Source organism: Osmerus eperlanus, chromosome 11 (assembly GCF_963692335.1).
Source record: "Osmerus eperlanus chromosome 11, fOsmEpe2.1, whole genome shotgun sequence".
Lineage (NCBI taxonomy): Eukaryota > Metazoa > Chordata > Actinopteri > Osmeriformes > Osmeridae > Osmerus > Osmerus eperlanus.
In genome coordinates, this window is record NC_085028.1 from 60,001 (window position 1) to 82,755 (window position 22,755).

Sequence of the window (22,755 nt, forward strand, 5' to 3'; positions counted from 1 at the left end):
GATGGCAGACAAAGGCCTTGTGGATGTATGGAGATATGAGAATCCAGAGAAGAGAGAATTCACGAGGAGGCAGATGAGGGAGGGGGTGCTAAAGCAGAGTAGAATAGATTTAGTTTTAGTGCAGGCGGACAGCATTAGGTATATAGATAGATTTAGACATCATGGAAATAGTTTTAGCGATCACGATGGGGTAAGGTTTACAATTAAGATAGGGGGTTTGGAGGTAGGGGGGGGGTGTGGATCTTGAATGCGGGGTATGTCAGTGAAGAGGAGTACAGGCAGCAGATTAAGGGGCTGTTGGATAGAGAGAATGAGAGGAGGGCAGGTTATGCAGAGTGCGACGGTATGGACAATGGAGTGGGGGAGAGATGGGAGAGAATGAAGAATGGGATTAAATCGATTAGTATTCGGTATAGCAAGAGGAGGAAAGAAAGGATGATGAGGGAAGAGAACGTTTTGAGGGAAAGATTGGGGGTGGAGTTAGGGAAGGCAGAGGATGAGGAAGGGTACAGCATGGAGAAGTATTTAGAGGTAAAGATGGAGCTGGATAGGTTTGAGAAGGAGAAGTGCAGGGGAGCAATTTTGAGGAGCAAGGCAAAATATACTCTGGAAGGTGAGAGGTGTACCGGTTTTTTTCTGGGTTTAGAAAAAAGAAAGCAGAGTAGGGCATATATTAATGAAATCAATAATAAGGATGGGGTGGCAACAGAGGATTATGTGGAGATATTGGAGAGGGTGCAAGAATTTTATGGGGAGTTGTATAAAAAGGGGGGGGGTAGATGAGGGTAGTATAGATGAGGTGTTGGATAGCGTGCAGAGCAAGGTGAGTGAGACGGATAGGGTGTGGTGTGATAGAGAAATAAGTGAATCAGAGGTGATAGAAGCAATTGGAGGTTTGACAAGTGGGAAAAGCCCAGGGAGTGACGGGATAGGGATTGAGTGGTACAAAGAGTATAAGAATGAGGTAGCACCAATTTTGGTGGAGGTGTTTAGAGGGATGGAGAGGACAGGGTTAGTACAGGATAGAATGGTGGAAGGGGTGATAACAATTTTATATAAGAAAGGTAGCAGACTAGATCTAGGGAATTATAGGCCGATTAGTTTAATGAATGTGGATTATAAGATCCTGACCAAAGTGTTAGCCAATAGGGTGAAGAGAGTAATCGGGGAGATAGTGCAGCCAACACAGAGTTATAGTGTACCGGGTAGGGATATAGCGGACACAATAGGGACAGTTAGGGATGTGATAGAGTATATGAAGAGGGATGGGATAGGGGGGGTAGTGGTGGGGATAGACTGGAACAAGGCGTTTGATAGGGTAGAGCACGAGTTTCTGTTTAGGGTGTTAGAGAAGTTTGGGTTTGGAGAGAAGCTGGTGGGATGGGTAAGGAGGTTATACGGGGGTGCACAGAGTTGTATAAAGGTGAATGGGGTTTTGACAGACAGGTTTGTGATAGGGAGGTCAGTGAGGCAGGGGTGTCCGCTGTCAGCACTACTGTATGCTATAGTGGTAGAGCCACTGGCTACACTCATTAAGGAAGATGACAGGGTGGAGGGGATAGTTTTGCCATATGGAGGGAGGTGTGTCATAAATCACTATGCAGATGACACAACAATCACGGTTAGGGATGGAGGGAGTGTGAGGAGGGTGTTGGAGTTGGTGGAGAAGTATGGTAGAGCATCAGGGGCAAAGATCAATAAAGACAAGTCCGAAATTATGTATATAGGAAGGGTAGAGAGAGTAGAGGTGGGGCTACGGGTGGAAGAGGCATACATGAGGGTGTTGGGTGTAAATTTGGGTGTGGATAGCGAGGGGGCTAGGAATGCCACATGGACAGGGGTGATAAGTAAAATAGGAACTGTATGCAATGCATGGAGGGCGAGGAAGTTGAGGTTGAAAGGGAAGGTGGTTGTGGTGAATAGTATGTTGATGTCAATATGTGTGTATGTGATGAGTGTGATGGAAATGCCAGCATGGGTGATGAATGAGCTGAACAAAATTGTGTGTAACTTTATTTGGGAAGGGAAAGGGGTGAAGATTGCACAGAAAACACTTGTGGGGAGGAGAGGGAAGGGGGGTTTAAAGTTAATAGATCTGGAAATAAAAAGAAAAGCCATGAGAATTAGGACTGTGCAAAAATATATGATGGGAAGGTGTCAATATGGTTGGAAGGAAATGCTGAAAAAGTACATTAATGATGTGGGAGGGATGGGGGAGAATGGTTGGTTTATGGGGTTTAAGCCGTCAATGACGGTGGGGATACCTGAGTTTTACCGGGAGGTGTTGGAGGCGTGGAGATGTCTGTTACCTAAAATGGAATATGATTGCGATGAGATGCAGAGCTTTGTAAATCTGCCACTGTTTTTAAATGAAAAAATAAAATGTAACAACAGGACTTTGCATGTACCCCAATTTATGGAAGGTGGGATTAGGCAGGTGAGAGATGTGATGAATGAGGTGATCCCAGGATTCCTCAGAGGGAACTGTATTTATCATTCTGTATGTGAAGTGGAGGGGATGGAGTGTAGAGTAAAAGTAAGAAAGATTTATGAAAGGATTAAATTGAGCCTGCCAGTGGAGTGGGTCGACCTCATAAAGGGTGGGTGTGTAGGCCGGGAAGCAGGAGACTTGCCTGAGCTATATGTAATGGAGGAGGGGGTGAAGTGTAAAATGAAAAATATGTCTGTGAAGAAAGTATATGGATGGTTGATAGATGAGGTGTTTAAAGAGCCAGCAGCAGAAAGGGTGTGGAGGAGAGTGTTTGTGGGATATGAGGTGGGAAAAATATGGTCTAATATCAATGTGAAATATAACAGTATTGACTGTGATAACAATGATTTCCTCATGAGGCACAACAGAATCTATACTAATGTGGTCTTGCATGAAATTAATGAGGAGGTAAATGCTATGTGTGATGTCTGTGAAGGTGGCCGTGAGAGTTTTATTCATTTTTTTCTGGAGTGTGACAGTTTGATGGAATTTTTCGAATTTCTTAAAACACTGCTGAAGGACAATTGGGCAATGGAGTTAGGCGTGGAGGATGGGTGGAGGACTTTATTTTTATTTGGGGTTGTTGGGAAGAGGAAGGGGGTGAATGTTGGTGTACTGAATTATGTCTTAAGTCATGCCCGGCACGCTGTAGTGCTTAGACGGAACTATGCACATTTTGAAGGGAGGACAGTGAATATTAAACATCTGTTTAAAGCTATAATGAAAAGGGATGTAGGAATGGTGTGTAAATATGGCGGGGAGGAAGTAACAGAATTTTTCGTGAGTGGGAATTCACTGATAAAGGAAGTGGATGGGGGAGGCATTTGCTTTAATTGGGGAACGAATGTCGATGGGTGAGTCTGTGTTGATGTTATTGGAAATGGGGAAAAAAAAAAAATGTGGGAAATAGTAAGTAAAAGCATTGTGCTTGTAAACTTGTGAATTTGTGAACTGTAAAAAACATTAATAAAAAGATAAAAAAAAAAAAAATGGATAAGGCGTCTGACTTCGGATCAGAAGATTAAGGGTTCGAGTCCCTTCGTGGTTGTCATTAGCATGATGGATCTTGATTGCTGTTGAAGAGTTTTAAAAGCCGTAAGTTGTTCTCGTTTTTGGAAACAAGCCATCTCAAAGTGTTGATCTGAACTTGATGGATCGCGACTCCAGTCGAGCTGTCGAAGATGCTTGATGGAAAAAGTTGTTCCCATGTTGTAGGAAACAGTCTGTCTCAAGGTGTGTGTGGTTAAATTAGCAAGAAGTGAATACATGTCGTTACGGATAAGGCGTCTGACTTAAGGAATAGTGTTCTCGTAATTGGAAACAAGCTATCTCAAAATGTTTTCGGTTAGTTCTGAAGCAAGAGACTACGTGGCCTAATGGATAAGGCGTCTGACTTCGGATCAGAAGATTAAGGGTTCGAGTCCCTTCGTGGTTGTCATCAGCATGATGGATCTTGATTGCTGTTGAAGAGCTTTAAAAGCCATAAGTTGTTCTCGTTTTTGGAAACAAGCCATCTCAAAGTGTTGATCTGAACTTGATGGATCGCGACTCCAGTCGAGCTGTCGAAGATGCTTGATGGAAAAAGTTGTTCCCATGTTGTAGGAAACAGTCTGTCTCAAAGTGTGTGTGGTTAAATTAGCAATAAGTGAATACATGTCGTTACGGATAAGGCGTCTGACTTAAGGAATAGTGTTCTCGTAATTGGAAACAAGCTATCTCAAAATGTTTGTGGTTAATTCTTAAGCAAGAGACCACTTGGCGTAATCGATAGGGCATCTGACTTCCGATCTGAAGATTAAGGGTTCGAGTCCCTTCGTGGTTGTCATCAGCATGATGGATCTTGATTGCTGTTGAAGAACTTTAAAAGCCATAAGTTGTTCTCGTTTTTGGAATAAAGCCATCTCAAAGTGTTTATCTGAACTTGATGGATCGCGACTCCAGTTGAGCAGTCGAAGATGCTTTATAGAAAAAGTTGTTCACATGTTGTAGGAAACAAGTCTGTCTCAAAGTGTGTGTGGTTAGATCAGCAAGAAGTGAATACATGTCGTTACGGATAAGGCGTCTGACTTAAGGAATAGTGTTCTCGTAATTGGAAACAAGCTATCTCAAAATGTTTGTGGTTAGTTCTGAAGCAAGAGACCACGTGGCCTAATGGATAAGGCGTCTGACTTCGGATTAGAAGGTTAAGGGTTCGAATCCCTTAGTGGTTGTCATCAGCATGATGGATCTTGATTGCTGTTGAAGAGCTTTAAAAGCCATAAGTTGTTTTTGGAAACAAGCTATCTCAAAGTGTTGATCTGAACTTGATGGATCGCGACTCCAGTCGAGCTGTCGAAGATGCTTGATGGAAAAAGTTGTTCCCATGTTGTAGGAAACAGTCTGTCTCAAAGTGTGTGTGGTTAAATTAGCAAGAAGTGAATACATGTCGTTACGGATAAGGCGTCTGACTTATGGTGAGAAGATTGAGAGTCGCTTCCTCGTTGTCCACAGAATTTTGTTCCTTTCTCTGAACTGGGTCCGTCTTGATTCCTCTCAAGCTGTTGAAGATGCCTAATTAAGGAATGGTGTTCTTGTAATTGGAAACAAGCTATCTCAAAATGTTTGTGGTTAATTCTTAAGCAAGAGACCACGTGGCCTAATGGATAAGGCGTCTGACTTCGGATCAGAAGATTAAGGGTTCGAGTCCCTTCGTGGTTGTCATCAGCATGATGGATCTTGATTGCTGTTGAAGAGCTTTAAAAGCCATAAGTTGTTCTCGTTTTTGGAAACAAGCCATCTCAAAGTGTTGATCTGAACTTGATGGATCGCGACTCCAGTCGAGCTGTCGAAGATGCTTGATGGAAAAAGTTGTTCCCATGTTGTAGGAAACAGTCTGTCTCAAAGTGTGTGTGGTTAAATTAGCAAGAAGTGAATACATGTCGTTACGGATAAGGCGTCTGACTTATGGTGAGAAGATTGAGAGTCGCTTCCTCGTTGTCCACAGAATTGTGTTCCTTTCTCTGAACTGGGTCCGTCTTGATTCCTCTCAAGCTGTTGAAGATGCCTAATTAAGGAATGGTGTTCTTGTAATTGGAAACAAGCTATCTCAAAATGTTTGTGGTTAATTCTTAAGCAAGAGACCACGTGGCCTAATGGATAAGGCGTCTGACTTCGGATCAGAAGATTAAGGGTTCGAGTCCCTTCGTGGTTGTCATCAGCATGATGGATCTTGATTGCTGTTGAAGAGCTTTAAAAGCCATAAGTTGTTCTCGTTTTTGGAAACAAGCCATCTCAAAGTGTTGATCTGAACTTGATGGATCGCGACTCCAGTCGAGCTGTCGAAGATGCTTGATGGAAAAAGTTGTTCCCATGTTGTAGGAAACAGTCTGTCTCAAAGTGTGTGTGGTTAAATTAGCAAGAAGTGAATACATGTTGTTACGGATAAGGCGTCTGACTTAAGGAATAGTGTTCTCGTAATTGGAAACAAGCTATCTCAAAATGTTTGTGGTTAGTTCTGAAGCAAGAGACCACGTGGCCCAATGGATAAGGCGTCTGACTTCGGATCGGAAGATTAAGGGTTCGAGTCCCTTCGTGGTTGTCATCAGCTTGATGGATCTTGATTGCTGTTGAAGAGCTTTAAAAGCCATAAGTTGTTCTCGTTTTTGGAAACAAGCCATCTCAAAGTGTTGATCTGAACTTGATGGATCGCGACTCCAGTCGAGCTGTCGAAGATGCTTGATGGAAAAAGTTGTTCCCATGTTGTAGGAAACAGTCTGTCTCAAAGTGTGTGTGGTTAAATTAGCAAGAAGTGAATACATGTCGTTACGGATAAGGCGTCTGACTTATGGTGAGAAGATTGAGAGTCGCTTCCTCGTTGTCCACAGAATTGTGTTCCTTTCTCTGAACTGGGTCCGTCTTGATTCCTCTCAAGCTGTTGAAGATGCCTAATTAAGGAATGGTGTTCTTGTAATTGGAAACAAGCTATCTCAAAATGTTTGTGGTTAATTCTTAAGCAAGAGACCACTTGGCGTAATCGATAGGGCATCTGACTTCCGATCTGAAGATTAAGTGTTCGAGTCCCTTCGTTGTTGTCATCAGCATGATGGATCTTGATTGCTGTTGAAGAACTTTAAAAGCCATAAGTTGTTCTCGTTTTTGGAATCAAGCCATCTTAAAGTGTTTATCTGAACTTGATGGATTGCGACTCCAGTCGAGCTGTCGAAGATGCTTGATGGAAAAAGTTGTTCACATGTTGTAGGAAACAGTCTGTCTCAAAGTATGTGTGGTTAGATCAGCAAGTAGTGAATACATGTCGTTACGGATAAGGCGTCTGACTTAAGGAATAGTGTTCTCGTAATTGGAAACAAGCTATCTCAAAATGTTTGTGGTTACTTCTGAAGCAAGAGACCACGTGGCCTAATGGATAAGGTGTCTGACTTCGAATCAGAAGATTAAGTGTTCGAGTCCCTTTGTGGTTGTCATCAGCATGATGGATCTTGATTGCTGTTGAAGAGCTTTAAAAGCCATAAGTTGTTCTCGTTTTTGGAAACAAGCCATCTCAAAGTGTTGATCTGAACTTGATGGATCGCGACTCCAGTCGAGCTGTCGAAGATGCTTGATGGAAAAAGTTGTTCCCATGTTGTAGGAAACAGTCTGTCTCAAAGTGTGTGTGGTTAAATTAGCAAGAAGTGAATACATGTCGTTACGGATAAGGCGTCTGACTTAAGGAATAGTGTTCTCGTAATTGGAAACAAGCTATCTCAAAATGTTTGTGGTTAGTTCTGAAGCAAGAGACCACGTGGCCTAATGGATAAGGCGTCTGACTTCGGATTAGAAGATTAAGGGTTCGAATCCCTTAGTGGTTGTCATCAGCATGATGGATCTTGATTGCTGTTGAAGAGCTTTAAAAGCCATAAGTTGTTCTCGTTTTTGGAAACAAGCCATCTCAAAGTGTTGATCTGAACTTGATGGATCGCGACTCCAGTCGAGCTGTCGAAGATGCTTGATGGAAAAAGTTGTTCCCATGTTGTAGGAAACAGTCTGTCTCAAAGTGTGTGTGGTTAAATTAGCAAGAAGTGAATACATGTCGTTACGGATAAGGCGTCTGACTTATGGTGAGAAGATTGAGAGTCGCTTCCTCGTTGTCCACAGAATTTTGTTCCTTTCTCTGAACTGGGTCCGTCTTGATTCCTCTCAAGCTGTTGAAGATGCCTAATTAAGGAATGGTGTTCTTGTAATTGGAAACAAGCTATCTCAAAATGTTTGTGGTTAATTCTTAAGCAAGAGACCACGTGGCCTAATGGATAAGGCGTCTGACTTCGGATCAGAAGATTAAGGGTTCGAGTCCCTTCGTGGTTGTCATCAGCATGATGGATCTTGATTGCTGTTGAAGAGCTTTAAAAGCCATAAGTTGTTCTCGTTTTTGGAAACAAGCCATCTCAAAGTGTTGATCTGAACTTGATGGATCGCGACTCCAGTCGAGCTGTCGAAGATGCTTGATGGAAAAAGTTGTTCCCATGTTGTAGGAAACAGTCTGTCTCAAAGTGTGTGTGGTTAAATTAGCAAGAAGTGAATACATGTTGTTACGGATAAGGCGTCTGACTTAAGGAATAGTGTTCTCGTAATTGGAAACAAGCTATCTCAAAATGTTTGTGGTTAGTTCTGAAGCAAGAGACCACGTGGCCCAATGGATAAGGCGTCTGACTTCGGATCGGAAGATTAAGGGTTCGAGTCCCTTCGTGGTTGTCATCAGCTTGATGGATCTTGATTGCTGTTGAAGAGCTTTAAAAGCCATAAGTTGTTCTCGTTTTTGGAAACAAGCCATCTCAAAGTGTTGATCTGAACTTGATGGATCGCGACTCCAGTCGAGCTGTCGAAGATGCTTGATGGAAAAAGTTGTTCCCATGTTGTAGGAAACAGTCTGTCTCAAAGTGTGTGTGGTTAAATTAGCAAGAAGTGAATACATGTCGTTACGGATAAGGCGTCTGACTTATGGTGAGAAGATTGAGAGTCGCTTCCTCGTTGTCCACAGAATTGTGTTCCTTTCTCTGAACTGGGTCCGTCTTGATTCCTCTCAAGCTGTTGAAGATGCCTAATTAAGGAATGGTGTTCTTGTAATTGGAAACAAGCTATCTCAAAATGTTTGTGGTTAATTCTTAAGCAAGAGACCACTTGGCGTAATCGATAGGGCATCTGACTTCCGATCTGAAGATTAAGTGTTCGAGTCCCTTCGTTGTTGTCATCAGCATGATGGATCTTGATTGCTGTTGAAGAACTTTAAAAGCCATAAGTTGTTCTCGTTTTTGGAATCAAGCCATCTTAAAGTGTTTATCTGAACTTGATGGATTGCGACTCCAGTCGAGCTGTCGAAGATGCTTGATGGAAAAAGTTGTTCACATGTTGTAGGAAACAGTCTGTCTCAAAGTATGTGTGGTTAGATCAGCAAGTAGTGAATACATGTCGTTACGGATAAGGCGTCTGACTTAAGGAATAGTGTTCTCGTAATTGGAAACAAGCTATCTCAAAATGTTTGTGGTTACTTCTGAAGCAAGAGACCACGTGGCCTAATGGATAAGGTGTCTGACTTCGAATCAGAAGATTAAGTGTTCGAGTCCCTTTGTGGTTGTCATCAGCATGATGGATCTTGATTGCTGTTGAAGAGCTTTAAAAGCCATAAGTTGTTCTCGTTTTTGGAAACAAGCCATCTCAAAGTGTTGATCTGAACTTGATGGATCGCGACTCCAGTCGAGCTGTCGAAGATGCTTGATGGAAAAAGTTGTTCCCATGTTGTAGGAAACAGTCTGTCTCAAAGTGTGTGTGGTTAAATTAGCAAGAAGTGAATACATGTCGTTACGGATAAGGCGTCTGACTTAAGGAATAGTGTTCTCGTAATTGGAAACAAGCTATCTCAAAATGTTTGTGGTTAGTTCTGAAGCAAGAGACCACGTGGCCTAATGGATAAGGCGTCTGACTTCGGATTAGAAGATTAAGGGTTCGAATCCCTTAGTGGTTGTCATCAGCATGATGGATCTTGATTGCTGTTGAAGAGCTTTAAAAGCCATAAGTTGTTCTTGTTTTTGGAAACAAGCTATCTCAAAGTGTTGATCTGAACTTGATGGATCGCGACTCCAGTCGAGCTGTCGAAGATGCTTGATGGAAAAAGTTGTTCCCATGTTGTAGGAAACAGTCTGTCTCAAAGTGTGTGTGGTTAAATTAGCAAGAAGTGAATACATGTCGTTACGGATAAGGCGTCTGACTTATGGTGAGAAGATTGAGAGTCGCTTCCTCGTTGTCCACAGAATTTTGTTCCTTTCTCTGAACTGGGTCCGTCTTGATTCCTCTCAAGCTGTTGAAGATGCCTAATTAAGGAATGGTGTTCTTGTAATTGGAAACAAGCTATCTCAAAATGTTTGTGGTTAATTCTTAAGCAAGAGACCACGTGGCCTAATGGATAAGGCGTCTGACTTCGGATCAGAAGATTAAGGGTTCGAGTCCCTTCGTGGTTGTCATCAGCATGATGGATCTTGATTGCTGTTGAAGAGCTTTAAAAGCCATAAGTTGTTCTCGTTTTTGGAAACAAGCCATCTCAAAGTGTTGATCTGAACTTGATGGATCGCGACTCCAGTCGAGCTGTCGAAGATGCTTGATGGAAAAAGTTGTTCCCATGTTGTAGGAAACAGTCTGTCTCAAAGTGTGTGTGGTTAAATTAGCAAGAAGTGAATACATGTCGTTACGGATAAGGCGTCTGACTTATGGTGAGAAGATTGAGAGTCGCTTCCTCGTTGTCCACAGAATTTTGTTCCTTTCTCTGAACTGGGTCCGTCTTGATTCCTCTCAAGCTGTTGAAGATGCCTAATTAAGGAATGGTGTTCTTGTAATTGGAAACAAGCTATCTCAAAATGTTTGTGGTTAATTCTTAAGCAAGAGACCACTTGGCGTAATCGATAGGGCATCTGACTTCCGATCTGAAGATTAAGGGTTCGAGTCCCTTCGTGGTTGTCATCAGCATGATGGATCTTGATTGCTGTTGAAGAACTTTAAAAGCCATAAGTTGTTCTCGTTTTTGGAATAAAGCCATCTCAAAGTGTTTATCTGAACTTGATGGATCGCGACTCCAGTTGAGCTGTCGAAGATGCTTTATAGAAAAAGTTGTTCACATGTTGTAGGAAACAAGTTTGTCTCAAAGTGTGTGTGGTTAGATCAGGAAGAAGTGAATACATGTTGTTACGGATAAGGCGTCTGACTTAAGGAATAGTGTTCTCGTAATTGGAAACAAGCTATCTCAAAATGTTTGTGGTTAGCTCTGAAGCAAGAGACCACGTGGCCTAATGGATAAGGCGTCTGACTTCGAATCAGAAGATTAAGGGTTCGAGTCCCTTCGTGGTTGTCATCAGCATGATGGATCTTGATTGCTGTTGAAGAGCTTTAAAAGCCATAAGTTGTTCTCGTTTTTGGAAACAAGCCATCTCAAAGTGTTGATCTGAACTTGATGGATCGTGACTCCAGTCGAGCTGTCGAAGATGCTTGATGGAAAAAGTTGTTCCCATGTTGTAGGAAACAGTCTGTCTCAAAGTGTGTGTGGTTAAATTAGCAAGAAGTGAATACATGTCGTTACGAATAAGGCGTCTGACTTAAGGAATAGTGTTCTCGTAATTGGAAACAAGCTATCTCAAAATGTTTGTGGTTAATTCTTAAGCAAGAGACCACTTGGCGTAATCGATAGGGCATCTGACTTCCGATCTGAAGATTAAGGGTTCGAGTCCCTTCGTGGTTGTCATCAGCATGATGGATCTTGATTGCTGTTGAAGAACTTTAAAAGCCATAAGTTGTTCTCGTTTTTGGAATAAAGCCATCTCAAAGTGTTTATCTGAACTTGATGGATCGCGACTCCAGTTGAGCTGTCGAAGATGCTTTATAGAAAAAGTTGTTCACATGTTGTAGGAAACAAGTCTGTCTCAAAGTGTGTGTGGTTAGATCAGCAAGAAGTGAATACATGTCGTTACGGATAAGGCGTCTGACTTAAGGAATAGTGTTCTCGTAATTGGAAACAAGCTATCTCAAAATGTTTGTGGTTAGTTCTGGAGCAAGAGACCACGTGGCCTAATGGATAAGGCGTCTGACTTCGGATCAGCAGATTAAGGGTTCGAGTCCCTTCGTGGTTGTCATCAGCATGATGGATCTTGATTGCTGTTGAAGAGCTTTAAAAGCCATAAGTTGTTCTCGTTTTTGGAAACAAGCCATCTCAAAGTGTTGATCTGACCTTGATGGATCGCGACTCCAGTCGAGCTGTCGAAGATGCTTGATGGAAAAAGTTTTTCCCATGTTGTAGGAAACAGTCTGTCTCAAAGTGTGTGTGGTTAAATTAGCAAGAAGTGAATACATGTCGTTACGGATAAGGCGTCTGGCTTATGGTGAGAAGATTGAGAGTCGCTTCCTGGTTGTCCACAGAATTGTGTTCCTTTCTCTGAACTAGATCCATCTTGACTCCTCTCAAGCTGTTGAAGATGCCTAATTAAGGAATGGTGTTCTTGTAATTGGAAACAAGCTATCTCAAATGTTTGTGGTTACTTCTGAAGCAAGAGACCACGTGGCCTAATGGATAAGCCGTCTGACTTCGAATCAGAAGATTAAGGGTTCAAGTCCCTTCGTGGTTGTCATCAGCATGATGGATCTTGATTGCTGTTGTAGAGCTTTAAAAGCCATAAGTTGTTCTCGTTTTCGGAAACAAGCCATCTCAAAGTGTTGATCTGAACTTGATGGATCGCGACTCCAGTCGAGCTGTAGCAGATGCTTGATGGAAAAAGTTGTTCCCATGTTGTAGGAAACAGTCTGTCTCAAAGTGTGTGTGGTTAAATTAGCAAGAAGTGAATACATGTCGTTACGAATAAGGCGTCTGACTTAAGGAATAGTGTTCTCGTAATTGGAAACAAGCTATCTCAAAATGTTTGTGGTTAGTTCTGAAGCAAGAGACCACGTGGCCTAATGGATAAGGCGTCTGACTTCGAATCAGAAGATTAAGGGTTCGAGTCCCTTCGTGGTTGTCATCAGCATGATGGATCTTGATTGCTGTTGAAGAGCTTTAAAAGCCATAAGTAGTTCTCGTTTTTGGAAACAAGCCATCTCAAAGTGTTGATCTGAACTTGATGGATCGCGACTCCAGTCGAGCTGTCGAAGATGCTTGATGGAAAAAGTTGTTCCCATGTTGTAGGAAACAGTCTGTCTCAAAGTGTGTGTGGTTAAATTAGCAAGAAGTGAATACATGTCGTTACGGATAAGGCGTCTGACTTATGGTGAGAAGATTGAGAGTCGCTTCCTCGTTGTCCACAGAATTTTGTTCCTTTCTCTGAACTGGGTCCGTCTTGATTCCTCTCAAGCTGTTGAAGATGCCTAATTAAGGAATGGTGTTCTTGTAATTGGAAACAAGCTATCTCAAAATGTTTGTGGTTAATTCTTAAGCAAGAGACCACTTGGCGTAATCGATAGGGCATCTGACTTCCGATCTGAAGATTAAGGGTTCGAGTCCCTTCGTGGTTGTCATCAGCATGATGGATCTTGATTGCTGTTGAAGAACTTTAAAAGCCATAAGTTGTTCTCGTTTTTGGAATAAAGCCATCTCAAAGTGTTTATCTGAACTTGATGGATCGCGACTCCAGTTGAGCTGTCGAAGATGCTTTATAGAAAAAGTTGTTCACATGTTGTAGGAAACAAGTCTGTCTCAAAGTGTGTGTGGTTAGATCAGCAAGAAGTGAATACATGTCGTTACGGATAAGGCGTCTGACTTAAGGAAGTGTTCTCGTAATTGGAAACAAGCTATCTCAAAATGTTTGTGGTTAGTTCTGAAGCAAGAGACCACGTGGCCTAATGGATAAGGCGTCTGACTTCGGATCAGAAGATTAAGGGTTCGAGTCCCTTCGTGGTTGTCATCAGCATGATGGATCTTGATTGCTGTTGAAGAGCTTTAAAAGCCATAAGTTGTTCTCGTTTTTGGAAACAAGCCATCTCAAAGTGTTGATCTGAACTTGATGGATCGCGACTCCAGTCGAGCTGTCGAAGATGCTTGATGGAAAAAGTTGTTCCCATGTTGTAGGAAACAGTCTGTCTCAAAGTGTGTGTGGTTAAATTAGCAAGAAGTGAATACATGTCGTTACGAATAAGGCGTCTGACTTAAGGAATAGTGTTCTCGTAATTGGAAACAAGCTATCTCAAAATGTTTGTGGTTAATTCTTAAGCAAGAGACCACTTGGCGTAATCGATAGGGCATCTGACTTCCGATCTGAAGATTAAGGGTTCGAGTCCCTTCGTGGTTGTCATCAGCATGATGGATCTTGATTGCTGTTGAAGAGCTTTAAAAGCCATAAGTTGTTCTCGTTTTTGGAAACAAGCCATCTCAAAGTGTTGATCTGAACTTGATGGATCGCGACTCCAGTCGAGCTGTCGAAGATGCTTGATGGAAAAAGTTGTTCCCATGTTGTAGGAAACAGTCTGTCTCAAAGTGTGTGTGGTTAAATTAGCAAGAAGTGAATACATGTCGTTACGGATAAGGCGTCTGACTTATGGTGAGAAGATTGAGAGTCGCTTCCTCGTTGTCCACAGAATTTTGTTCCTTTCTCTGAACTGGGTCCGTCTTGATTCCTCTCAAGCTGTTGAAGATGCCTAATTAAGGAATGGTGTTCTTGTAATTGGAAACAAGCTATCTCAAAATGTTTGTGGTTAATTCTTAAGCAAGAGACCACTTGGCGTAATCGATAGGGCATCTGACTTCCGATCTGAAGATTAAGGGTTCGAGTCCCTTCGTGGTTGTCATCAGCATGATGGATCTTGATTGCTGTTGAAGAACTTTAAAAGCCATAAGTTGTTCTCGTTTTTGGAATAAAGCCATCTCAAAGTGTTTATCTGAACTTGATGGATCGCGACTCCAGTTGAGCTGTCGAAGATGCTTTATAGAAAAAGTTGTTCACATGTTGTAGGAAACAAGTCTGTCTCAAAGTGTGTGTGGTTAGATCAGCAAGAAGTGAATACATGTCGTTACGGATAAGGCGTCTGACTTAAGGAAGTGTTCTCGTAATTGGAAACAAGCTATCTCAAAATGTTTGTGGTTAGTTCTGAAGCAAGAGACCACGTGGCCTAATGGATAAGGCGTCTGACTTCGGATCAGAAGATTAAGGGTTCGAGTCCCTTCGTGGTTGTCATCAGCATGATGGATCTTGATTGCTGTTGAAGAGCTTTAAAAGCCATAAGTTGTTCTCGTTTTTGGAAACAAGCCATCTCAAAGTGTTGATCTGAACTTGATGGATCGCGACTCCAGTCGAGCTGTCGAAGATGCTTGATGGAAAAAGTTGTTCCCATGTTGTAGGAAACAGTCTGTCTCAAAGTGTGTGTGGTTAAATTAGCAAGAAGTGAATACATGTCGTTACGAATAAGGCGTCTGACTTAAGGAATAGTGTTCTCGTAATTGGAAACAAGCTATCTCAAAATGTTTGTGGTTAATTCTTAAGCAAGAGACCACTTGGCGTAATCGATAGGGCATCTGACTTCCGATCTGAAGATTAAGGGTTCGAGTCCCTTCGTGGTTGTCATCAGCATGATGGATCTTGATTGCTGTTGAAGAGCTTTAAAAGCCATAAGTTGTTCTCGTTTTTGGAAACAAGCCATCTCAAAGTGTTGATCTGAACTTGATGGATCGCGACTCCAGTCGAGCTGTCGAAGATGCTTGATGGAAAAAGTTTTTCCCATGTTGTAGGAAACAGTCTGTCTCAAAGTGTGTGTGGTTAAATTAGCAAGAAGTGAATACATGTCGTTACGGATAAGGCGTCTGGCTTATGGTGAGAAGATTGAGAGTCGCTTCCTGGTTGTCCACAGAATTGTGTTCCTTTCTCTGAACTAGATCCATCTTGACTCCTCTCAAGCTGTTGAAGATGCCTAATTAAGGAATGGTGTTCTTGTAATTGGAAACAAGCTATCTCAAATGTTTGTGGTTACTTCTGAAGCAAGAGACCACGTGGCCTAATGGATAAGCCGTCTGACTTCGAATCAGAAGATTAAGGGTTCATGTCCCTTCGTGGTTGTCATCATCATGATGGATCTTGATTGCTGTTGTAGAGCTTTAAAAGCCATAAGTTGTTCTCGTTTTCGGAAACAAGCCATCTCAAAGTGTTGATCTGAACTTGATGGATCGCGACTCCAGTCGAGCTGTAGCAGATGCTTGATGGAAAAAGTTGTTCCCATGTTGTAGGAAACAGTCTGTCTCAAAGTGTGTGTGGTTAAATTAGCAAGAAGTGAATACATGTCGTTACGAATAAGGCGTCTGACTTAAGGAATAGTGTTCTCGTAATTGGAAACAAGCTATCTCAAAATGTTTGTGGTTAGTTCTGAAGCAAGAGACCACGTGGCCTAATGGATAAGGCGTCTGACTTCGAATCAGAAGATTAAGGGTTCGAGTCCCTTCGTGGTTGTCATCAGCATGATGGATCTTGATTGCTGTTGAAGAGCTTTAAAAGCCATAAGTAGTTCTCGTTTTTGGAAACAAGCCATCTCAAAGTGTTGATCTGAACTTGATGGATCGCGACTCCAGTCGAGCTGTCGAAGATGCTTGATGGAAAAAGTTGTTCCCATGTTGTAGGAAACAGTCTGTCTCAAAGTGTGTGTGGTTAAATTAGCAAGAAGTGAATACATGTCGTTACGGATAAGGCGTCTGACTTATGGTGAGAAGATTGAGAGTCGCTTCCTCGTTGTCCACAGAATTTTGTTCCTTTCTCTGAACTGGGTCCGTCTTGATTCCTCTCAAGCTGTTGAAGATGCCTAATTAAGGAATGGTGTTCTTGTAATTGGAAACAAGCTATCTCAAAATGTTTGTGGTTAATTCTTAAGCAAGAGACCACTTGGCGTAATCGATAGGGCATCTGACTTCCGATCTGAAGATTAAGGGTTCGAGTCCCTTCGTGGTTGACATCAGCATGATGGATCTTGATTGCTGTTGAAGAACTTTAAAAGCCATAAGTTGTTCTCGTTTTTGGAATAAAGCCATCTCAAAGTGTTTATCTGAACTTGATGGATCGCGACTCCAGTTGAGCTGTCGAAGATGCTTTATAGAAAAAGTTGTTCACATGTTGTAGGAAACAAGTCTGTCTCAAAGTGTGTGTGGTTAGATCAGCAAGAAGTGAATACATGTCGTTACGGATAAGGCGTCTGACTTAAGGAAGTGTTCTCGTAATTGGAAACAAGCTATCTCAAAATGTTTGTGGTTAGTTCTGAAGCAAGAGACCACGTGGCCTAATGGATAAGGCGTCTGACTTCGGATCAGAAGATTAAGGGTTCGAGTCCCTTCGTGGTTGTCATCAGCATGATGGATCTTGATTGCTGTTGAAGAGCTTTAAAAGCCATAAGTTGTTCTCGTTTTTGGAAACAAGCCATCTCAAAGTGTTGATCTGAACTTGATGGATCGCGACTCCAGTCGAGCTGTCGAAGATGCTTGACGGAAAAAGTTGTTCCCATGTTGTAGGAAACAGTCTGTCTCAAAGTGTGTGTGGTTAAATTAGCAAGAAGTGAATACATGTCGTTACGAATAAGGCGTCTGACTTAAGGAATAGTGTTCTCGTAATTGGAAACAAGCTATCTCAAAATGTTTGTGGTTAATTCTTAAGCAAGAGACCACTTGGCGTAATCGATAGGGCATCTGACTTCCGATCTGAAGATTAAGGGTTCGAGTCCCTTCGTGGTTGTCATCAGCATGATGGATCTTGATTGCTGTTGAAGAACTTTAAAAGCCATAAGTTGTTCTCGTTTTTGGAATAAAGCCATCTCAAAGTGTTTATCTGAACTTGATGGATCGCGACTCCAGTTGAGCTGTCGAAGATGCTTTATAGAAAAAGTTGTTCACATGTTGTAGGAAACAAGTCTGTCTCAAAGCGTGTGTGGTTAGATCAGCAAGAAGTGAATACATGTCGTTACGGATAAGGCGTCTGACTTAAGGAATAGTGTTCTCGTAATTGGAAACAAGCCATCTCAAAGTGTTGATCTGAACTTGATGGATCGCGACTCCAGTCGAGCTGTCGAAGATGCTTGATGGAAAAAGTTGTTCCCATGTTGTAGGAAACAGTCTGTCTCAAAGTGTGTGTGGTTAAATTAGCAAGAAGTGAATACATGTCGTTACGGATAAGGCGTCTGACTTAAGGAATAGTGTTCTCGTAATTGGAAACAAGCTATCTCAAAATGTTTGTGGTTAGTTCTGAAGCAAGAGACCACGTGGCCTAATGGATAAGGCGTCTGACTTCGGATTAGAAGATTAAGGGTTCGAATCCCTTAGTGGTTGTCATCAGCATGATGGATCTTGATTGCTGTTGAAGAGCTTTAAAAGCCATAAGTTGTTCTTGTTTTTGGAAACAAGCTATCTCAAAATGTTGATCTGAACTTGATGGATCGCGACTCCAGTCGAGCTGTCGAAGATGCTTGATGGAAAAAGTTGTTCCCATGTTGTAGGAAACAGTCTGTCTCAAAGTGTGTGTGGTTAAATTAGCAAGAAGTGAATACATGTCGTTACGGATAAGGCGTCTGACTTATGGTGAGAAGATTGAGAGTCGCTTCCTCGTTGTCCACAGAATTTTGTTCCTTTCTCTGAACTGGGTCCGTCTTGATTCCTCTCAAGCTGTTGAAGATGCCTAATTAAGGAATGGTGTTCTTGTAATTGGAAACAAGCTATCTCAAAATGTTTGTGGTTAATTCTTAAGCAAGAGACCACTTGGCGTAATCGATAGGGCATCTGACTTCCGATCTGAAGATTAAGGGTTCGAGTCCCTTCGTGGTTGACATCAGCATGATGGATCTTGATTGCTGTTGAAGAACTTTAAAAGCCATAAGTTGTTCTCGTTTTTGGAATAAAGCCATCTCAAAGTGTTTATCTGAACTTGATGGATCGCGACTCCAGTTGAGCTGTCGAAGATGCTTTATAGAAAAAGTTGTTCACATGTTGTAGGAAACAAGTCTGTCTCAAAGTGTGTGTGGTTAGATCAGCAAGAAGTGAATACATGTCGTTACGGATAAGGCGTCTGACTTAAGGAATAGTGTTCTCGTAATTGGAAACAAGCTATCTCAAAATGTTTGTGGTTAGTTCTGAAGCAAGAGACCACGTGGCCTAATGGATAAGGCGTCTGACTTCGGATCAGAAGATTAAGGGTTCGAGTCCCTTCGTGGTTGTCATCAGCATGATGGATCTTGATTGCTGTTGAAGAGCTTTAAAAGCCATAAGTTGTTCTCGTTTTTGGAAACAAGCCATCTCAAAGTGTTGATCTGAACTTGATGGATCGCGACTCCAGTCGAGCTGTCGAAGATGCTTGACGGAAAAAGTTGTTCCCATGTTGTAGGAAACAGTCTGTCTCAAAGTGTGTGTGGTTAAATTAGCAAGAAGTGAATACATGTCGTTACGAATAAGGCGTCTGACTTAAGGAATAGTGTTCTCGTAATTGGAAACAAGCTATCTCAAAATGTTTGTGGTTAATTCTTAAGCAAGAGACCACTTGGCGTAATCGATAGGGCATCTGACTTCCGATCTGAAGATTAAGGGTTCGAGTCCCTTCGTGGTTGTCATCAGCATGATGGATCTTGATTGCTGTTGAAGAACTTTAAAAGCCATAAGTTGTTCTCGTTTTTGGAATAAAGCCATCTCAAAGTGTTTATCTGAACTTGATGGATCGCGACTCCAGTTGAGCTGTCGAAGATGCTTTATAGAAAAAGTTGTTCACATGTTGTAGGAAACAAGTCTGTCTCAAAGTGTGTGTGGTTAGATCAGCAAGAAGTGAATACATGTCGTTACGGATAAGGCGTCTGACTTAAGGAATAGTGTTCTCGTAATTGGAAACAAGCCATCTCAAAGTGTTGATCTGAACTTGATGGATCGCGACTCCAGTCGAGCTGTCGAAGATGCTTGATGGAAAAAGTTGTTCCCATGTTGTAGGAAACAGTCTGTCTCAAAGTGTGTGTGGTTAAATTAGCAAGAAGTGAATACATGTCGTTACGGATAAGGCGTCTGACTTAAGGAATAGTGTTCTCGTAATTGGAAACAAGCTATCTCAAAATGTTTGTGGTTAGTTCTGAAGCAAGAGACCATGTGGCCTAATGGATAAGGCGTCTGACTTCGGATTAGAAGATTAAGGGTTCGAATCCCTTAGTGGTTGTCATCAGCATGATGGATCTTGATTGCTGTTGAAGAGCTTTAAAAGCCATAAGTTGTTCTTGTTTTTGGAAACAAGCTATCTCAAAATGTTGATCTGAACTTGATGGATCGCGACTCCAGTCGAGCTGTCGAAGATGCTTGATGGAAAAAGTTGTTCCCATGTTGTAGGAAACAGTCTGTCTCAAAATGTGTGTGGTTAAATTAGCAAGAAGTGAATACATGTCGTTACGGATAAGGCGTCTGACTTATGGTGAGAAGATTGAGAGTCGCTTCCTCGTTGTCCACAGAATTTTGTTCCTTTCTCTGAACTGGGTCCGTCTTGATTCCTCTCAAGCTGTTGAAGATGCCTAATTAAGGAATGGTGTTCTTGTAATTGGAAACAAGCTATCTCAAAATGTTTGTGGTTAATTCTTAAGCAAGAGACCACGTGGCCTAATGGATAAGGCGTCTGACTTCGGATCAGAAGATTAAGGGTTCGAGTCCCTTCGTGGTTGTCATCAGCATGATGGATCTTGATTGCTGTTGAAGAGCTTTAAAAGCCATAAGTTGTTCTCGTTTTTGGAAACAAGCCATCTCAAAGTGTTGATCTGAACTTGATGGATCGCGACTCCAGTCGAGCTGTCGAAGATGCTTGATGGAAAAAGTTGTTCCCATGTTGTAGGAAACAGTCTGTCTCAAAGTGTGTGTGGTTAAATTAGCAAGAAGTGAATACATGTCGTTACGGATAAGGCGTCTGGCTTATGGTGAGAAGATTGAGAGTCGCTTCCTGGTTGTCCACAGAATTGTGTTCCTTTCTCTGAACTAGATCCATATTGACTCCTCTCAAGCTGTTGAAGATGCCTAATTAAGGAATGGTGTTCTTGTAATTGGAAACAAGCTATCTCAAATGTTTGTGGTTACTTCTGAAGCAAGAGACCACGTGGCCTAATGGATAAGCCGTCTGACTTCGAATCAGAAGATTAAGGGTTCAAGTCCCTTCGTGGTTGTCATCAGCATGATGGATCTTGATTGCTGTTGAAGAACTTTAAAAGCCATAAGTTGTTCTCGTTTTTGGAATAAAGCCATCTCAAAGTGTTGATCTGAACTTGATGGATCGCGACTCCAGTCGAGCTGTCGAAGATGCTTGATGGAAAAAGTTGTTCCCATGTTGTAGGAAACAGTCTGTCTCAAAGTGTGTGTGGTTAAATTAGCAAGAAGTGAATACATGTCGTTACGGATAAGGCGTCTGACTTATGGTGAGAAGATTGAGAGTCGCTTCCTCGTTGTCCACAGAATTGTGTTCCTTTCTCTGAACTGGGTCCGTCTTGATTCCTCTCAAGCTGTTGAAGATGCCTAATTAAGGAATGGTGTTCTTGTAATTGGAAACAAGCTATCTCAAAATGTTTGTGGTTAATTCTTAAGCAAGAGACCACTTGGCGTAATCGATAGGGCATCTGACTTCCGATCTGAAGATTAAGGGTTCGAGTCCCTTCGTGGTTGTCATCAGCATGATGGATCTTGATTGCTGTTGAAGAACTTTAAAAGCCATAAGTTGTTCTCGTTTTTGGAATAAAGCCATCTCAAAGTGTTTATCTGAACTTGATGGATCGCGACTCCAGTTGAGCTGTCGAAGATGCTTTATAGAAAAAGATGTTCACATGTTGTAGGAAACAAGTCTGTGTCAACGTGTGTGTGGTTAGATCAGGAAGAAGTGAATACATGTTGTTACGGATAAGGCGTCTGACTTAAGGAATAGTGTTCTCGTAATTGGAAACAAGCTATCTCAAAATGTTTGTGGTTAGCTCTGAAGCAAGAGACCACGTGGCCTAATGGATAAGGCGTCTGACTTCGAATCAGAAGATTAAGGGTTCGAGTCCCTTCGTGGTTGTCATCAGCATGATGGATCTTGATTGCTGTTGAAGAGCTTTAAAAGCCATAAGTTGTTCTCGTTTTTGGAAACAAGCCATCTCAAAGTGTTGATCTGAACTTGATGGATCGCGACTCCAGTCGAGCTGTCGAAGATGCTTGATGGAAAAAGTTGTTCCCATGTTGTAGGAAACAGTCTGTCTCAAAGTGTGTGTGGTTAAATTAGCAAGAAGTGAATACATGTCGTTACGGATAAGGCGTCTGACTTATGGTGAGAAGATTGAGAGTCGCTTCCTCGTTGTCCACAGAATTTTGTTCCTTTCTCTGAACTGGGTCCGTCTTGATTCCTCTCAAGCTGTTGAAGATGCCTAATTAAGGAATGGCGTTCTTGTAATTGGAAACAAGCTATCTCAAAATGTTTGTGGTTAATTCTTAAGCAAGAGACCACATGGTCTAATGGATAAGGCGTCTGACTTCGGATCAGAAGATAAAGGGTTCGAGTCCCTTCGTGGTTATCATCAGCATGATGGATCTTGATTGCTGTTGAAGAGCTTTAAAAGCCATAAGTTGTTCTCGTTTTTGGAAACAAGCCATCTCAAAGTGTTGATCTGAACTTGATGGATCGCGACTCCAGTCGAGCTGTCGAAGATGCTTGATGGAAAAAGTTGTTCCCATGTTGTAGGAAACAGTCTGTCTCAAAGTGTGTGTGGTTAAATTAGCAAGAAGTGAATACATGTCGTTACGGATAAGGCGTCTGACTTATGGTGAGAAGATTGAGAGTCGCTTCCTCGTTGTCCACAGAATTGTGTTCCTTTCTCTGAACTGGGTCCGTCTTGATTCCTCTCAAGCTGTTGAAGATGCCTAATTAAGGAATGGTGTTCTTGTAATTGGAAACAAGCTATCTCAAAATGTTTGTGGTTAATTCTTAAGCAAGAGACCACTTGGCGTAATCGATAGGGCATCTGACTTCCGATCAGAAGATTAAGGGTTCAAGTCCCTTCGTGGTTGTCATCAGCATGATGGATCTTGATTGCTGTTGAAGAACTTTAAAAGCCATAAGTTGTTCTCGTTTTTGGAATAAAGCCATTTCAAAGTGTTGATCTGAACTTGATGGATCGCGACTCCAGTCGAGCTGTCGAAGATGCTTGATGGAAAAAGTTGTTCCCATGTTGTAGGAAACAGTCTGTCTCAAAGTGTGTGTGGTTAAATTAGCAAGAAGTGAATACATGTCGTTACGGATAAGGCGTCTGACTTATGGTGAGAAGATTGAGAGTCG

General features: G+C 42.0%; 20 non-coding genes across 20 annotated transcripts; all 20 read left to right on the plus strand.

The window, feature by feature from the left end:
* The first annotated feature begins 3,853 nt into the window (after positions 1 to 3,853).
* trnar-ucg (transfer RNA arginine (anticodon UCG)) lies at positions 3,854 to 3,926 on the plus strand. The gene has a single exon. It is a non-coding gene; the product is annotated as a tRNA-Arg (tRNA).
* Positions 3,927 to 4,628: 702 nt separating this feature from the next.
* trnar-ucg (transfer RNA arginine (anticodon UCG)) lies at positions 4,629 to 4,701 on the plus strand. Its single transcript has one exon. It is a non-coding gene; the product is annotated as a tRNA-Arg (tRNA).
* A 414-nt stretch (positions 4,702 to 5,115) lies between these two features.
* On the plus strand, positions 5,116 to 5,188 carry trnar-ucg (transfer RNA arginine (anticodon UCG)). The gene has a single exon. It is a non-coding gene; the product is annotated as a tRNA-Arg (tRNA).
* Positions 5,189 to 5,608: 420 nt separating this feature from the next.
* On the plus strand, positions 5,609 to 5,681 carry trnar-ucg (transfer RNA arginine (anticodon UCG)). Its single transcript has one exon. It is a non-coding gene; the product is annotated as a tRNA-Arg (tRNA).
* A 314-nt stretch (positions 5,682 to 5,995) lies between these two features.
* On the plus strand, positions 5,996 to 6,068 carry trnar-ucg (transfer RNA arginine (anticodon UCG)). The gene has a single exon. It is a non-coding gene; the product is annotated as a tRNA-Arg (tRNA).
* Positions 6,069 to 7,755: 1,687 nt separating this feature from the next.
* Positions 7,756 to 7,828, plus strand: trnar-ucg (transfer RNA arginine (anticodon UCG)). Its single transcript has one exon. It is a non-coding gene; the product is annotated as a tRNA-Arg (tRNA).
* A 314-nt stretch (positions 7,829 to 8,142) lies between these two features.
* trnar-ucg (transfer RNA arginine (anticodon UCG)) lies at positions 8,143 to 8,215 on the plus strand. Its single transcript has one exon. It is a non-coding gene; the product is annotated as a tRNA-Arg (tRNA).
* A 1,687-nt stretch (positions 8,216 to 9,902) lies between these two features.
* Positions 9,903 to 9,975, plus strand: trnar-ucg (transfer RNA arginine (anticodon UCG)). The gene has a single exon. It is a non-coding gene; the product is annotated as a tRNA-Arg (tRNA).
* An 808-nt stretch (positions 9,976 to 10,783) lies between these two features.
* Positions 10,784 to 10,856, plus strand: trnar-ucg (transfer RNA arginine (anticodon UCG)). Its single transcript has one exon. It is a non-coding gene; the product is annotated as a tRNA-Arg (tRNA).
* Positions 10,857 to 11,558: 702 nt separating this feature from the next.
* Positions 11,559 to 11,631, plus strand: trnar-ucg (transfer RNA arginine (anticodon UCG)). Its single transcript has one exon. It is a non-coding gene; the product is annotated as a tRNA-Arg (tRNA).
* A 419-nt stretch (positions 11,632 to 12,050) lies between these two features.
* On the plus strand, positions 12,051 to 12,123 carry trnar-ucg (transfer RNA arginine (anticodon UCG)). The gene has a single exon. It is a non-coding gene; the product is annotated as a tRNA-Arg (tRNA).
* A 314-nt stretch (positions 12,124 to 12,437) lies between these two features.
* Positions 12,438 to 12,510, plus strand: trnar-ucg (transfer RNA arginine (anticodon UCG)). Its single transcript has one exon. It is a non-coding gene; the product is annotated as a tRNA-Arg (tRNA).
* An 806-nt stretch (positions 12,511 to 13,316) lies between these two features.
* Positions 13,317 to 13,389, plus strand: trnar-ucg (transfer RNA arginine (anticodon UCG)). Its single transcript has one exon. It is a non-coding gene; the product is annotated as a tRNA-Arg (tRNA).
* Positions 13,390 to 14,582: 1,193 nt separating this feature from the next.
* Positions 14,583 to 14,655, plus strand: trnar-ucg (transfer RNA arginine (anticodon UCG)). Its single transcript has one exon. It is a non-coding gene; the product is annotated as a tRNA-Arg (tRNA).
* Positions 14,656 to 15,848: 1,193 nt separating this feature from the next.
* Positions 15,849 to 15,921, plus strand: trnar-ucg (transfer RNA arginine (anticodon UCG)). Its single transcript has one exon. It is a non-coding gene; the product is annotated as a tRNA-Arg (tRNA).
* Positions 15,922 to 16,727: 806 nt separating this feature from the next.
* On the plus strand, positions 16,728 to 16,800 carry trnar-ucg (transfer RNA arginine (anticodon UCG)). The gene has a single exon. It is a non-coding gene; the product is annotated as a tRNA-Arg (tRNA).
* A 1,785-nt stretch (positions 16,801 to 18,585) lies between these two features.
* On the plus strand, positions 18,586 to 18,658 carry trnar-ucg (transfer RNA arginine (anticodon UCG)). The gene has a single exon. It is a non-coding gene; the product is annotated as a tRNA-Arg (tRNA).
* A 1,397-nt stretch (positions 18,659 to 20,055) lies between these two features.
* Positions 20,056 to 20,128, plus strand: trnar-ucg (transfer RNA arginine (anticodon UCG)). Its single transcript has one exon. It is a non-coding gene; the product is annotated as a tRNA-Arg (tRNA).
* Positions 20,129 to 20,547: 419 nt separating this feature from the next.
* Positions 20,548 to 20,620, plus strand: trnar-ucg (transfer RNA arginine (anticodon UCG)). The gene has a single exon. It is a non-coding gene; the product is annotated as a tRNA-Arg (tRNA).
* Positions 20,621 to 21,428: 808 nt separating this feature from the next.
* Positions 21,429 to 21,501, plus strand: trnar-ucg (transfer RNA arginine (anticodon UCG)). Its single transcript has one exon. It is a non-coding gene; the product is annotated as a tRNA-Arg (tRNA).
* Positions 21,502 to 22,755: the final 1,254 nt, after the last annotated feature.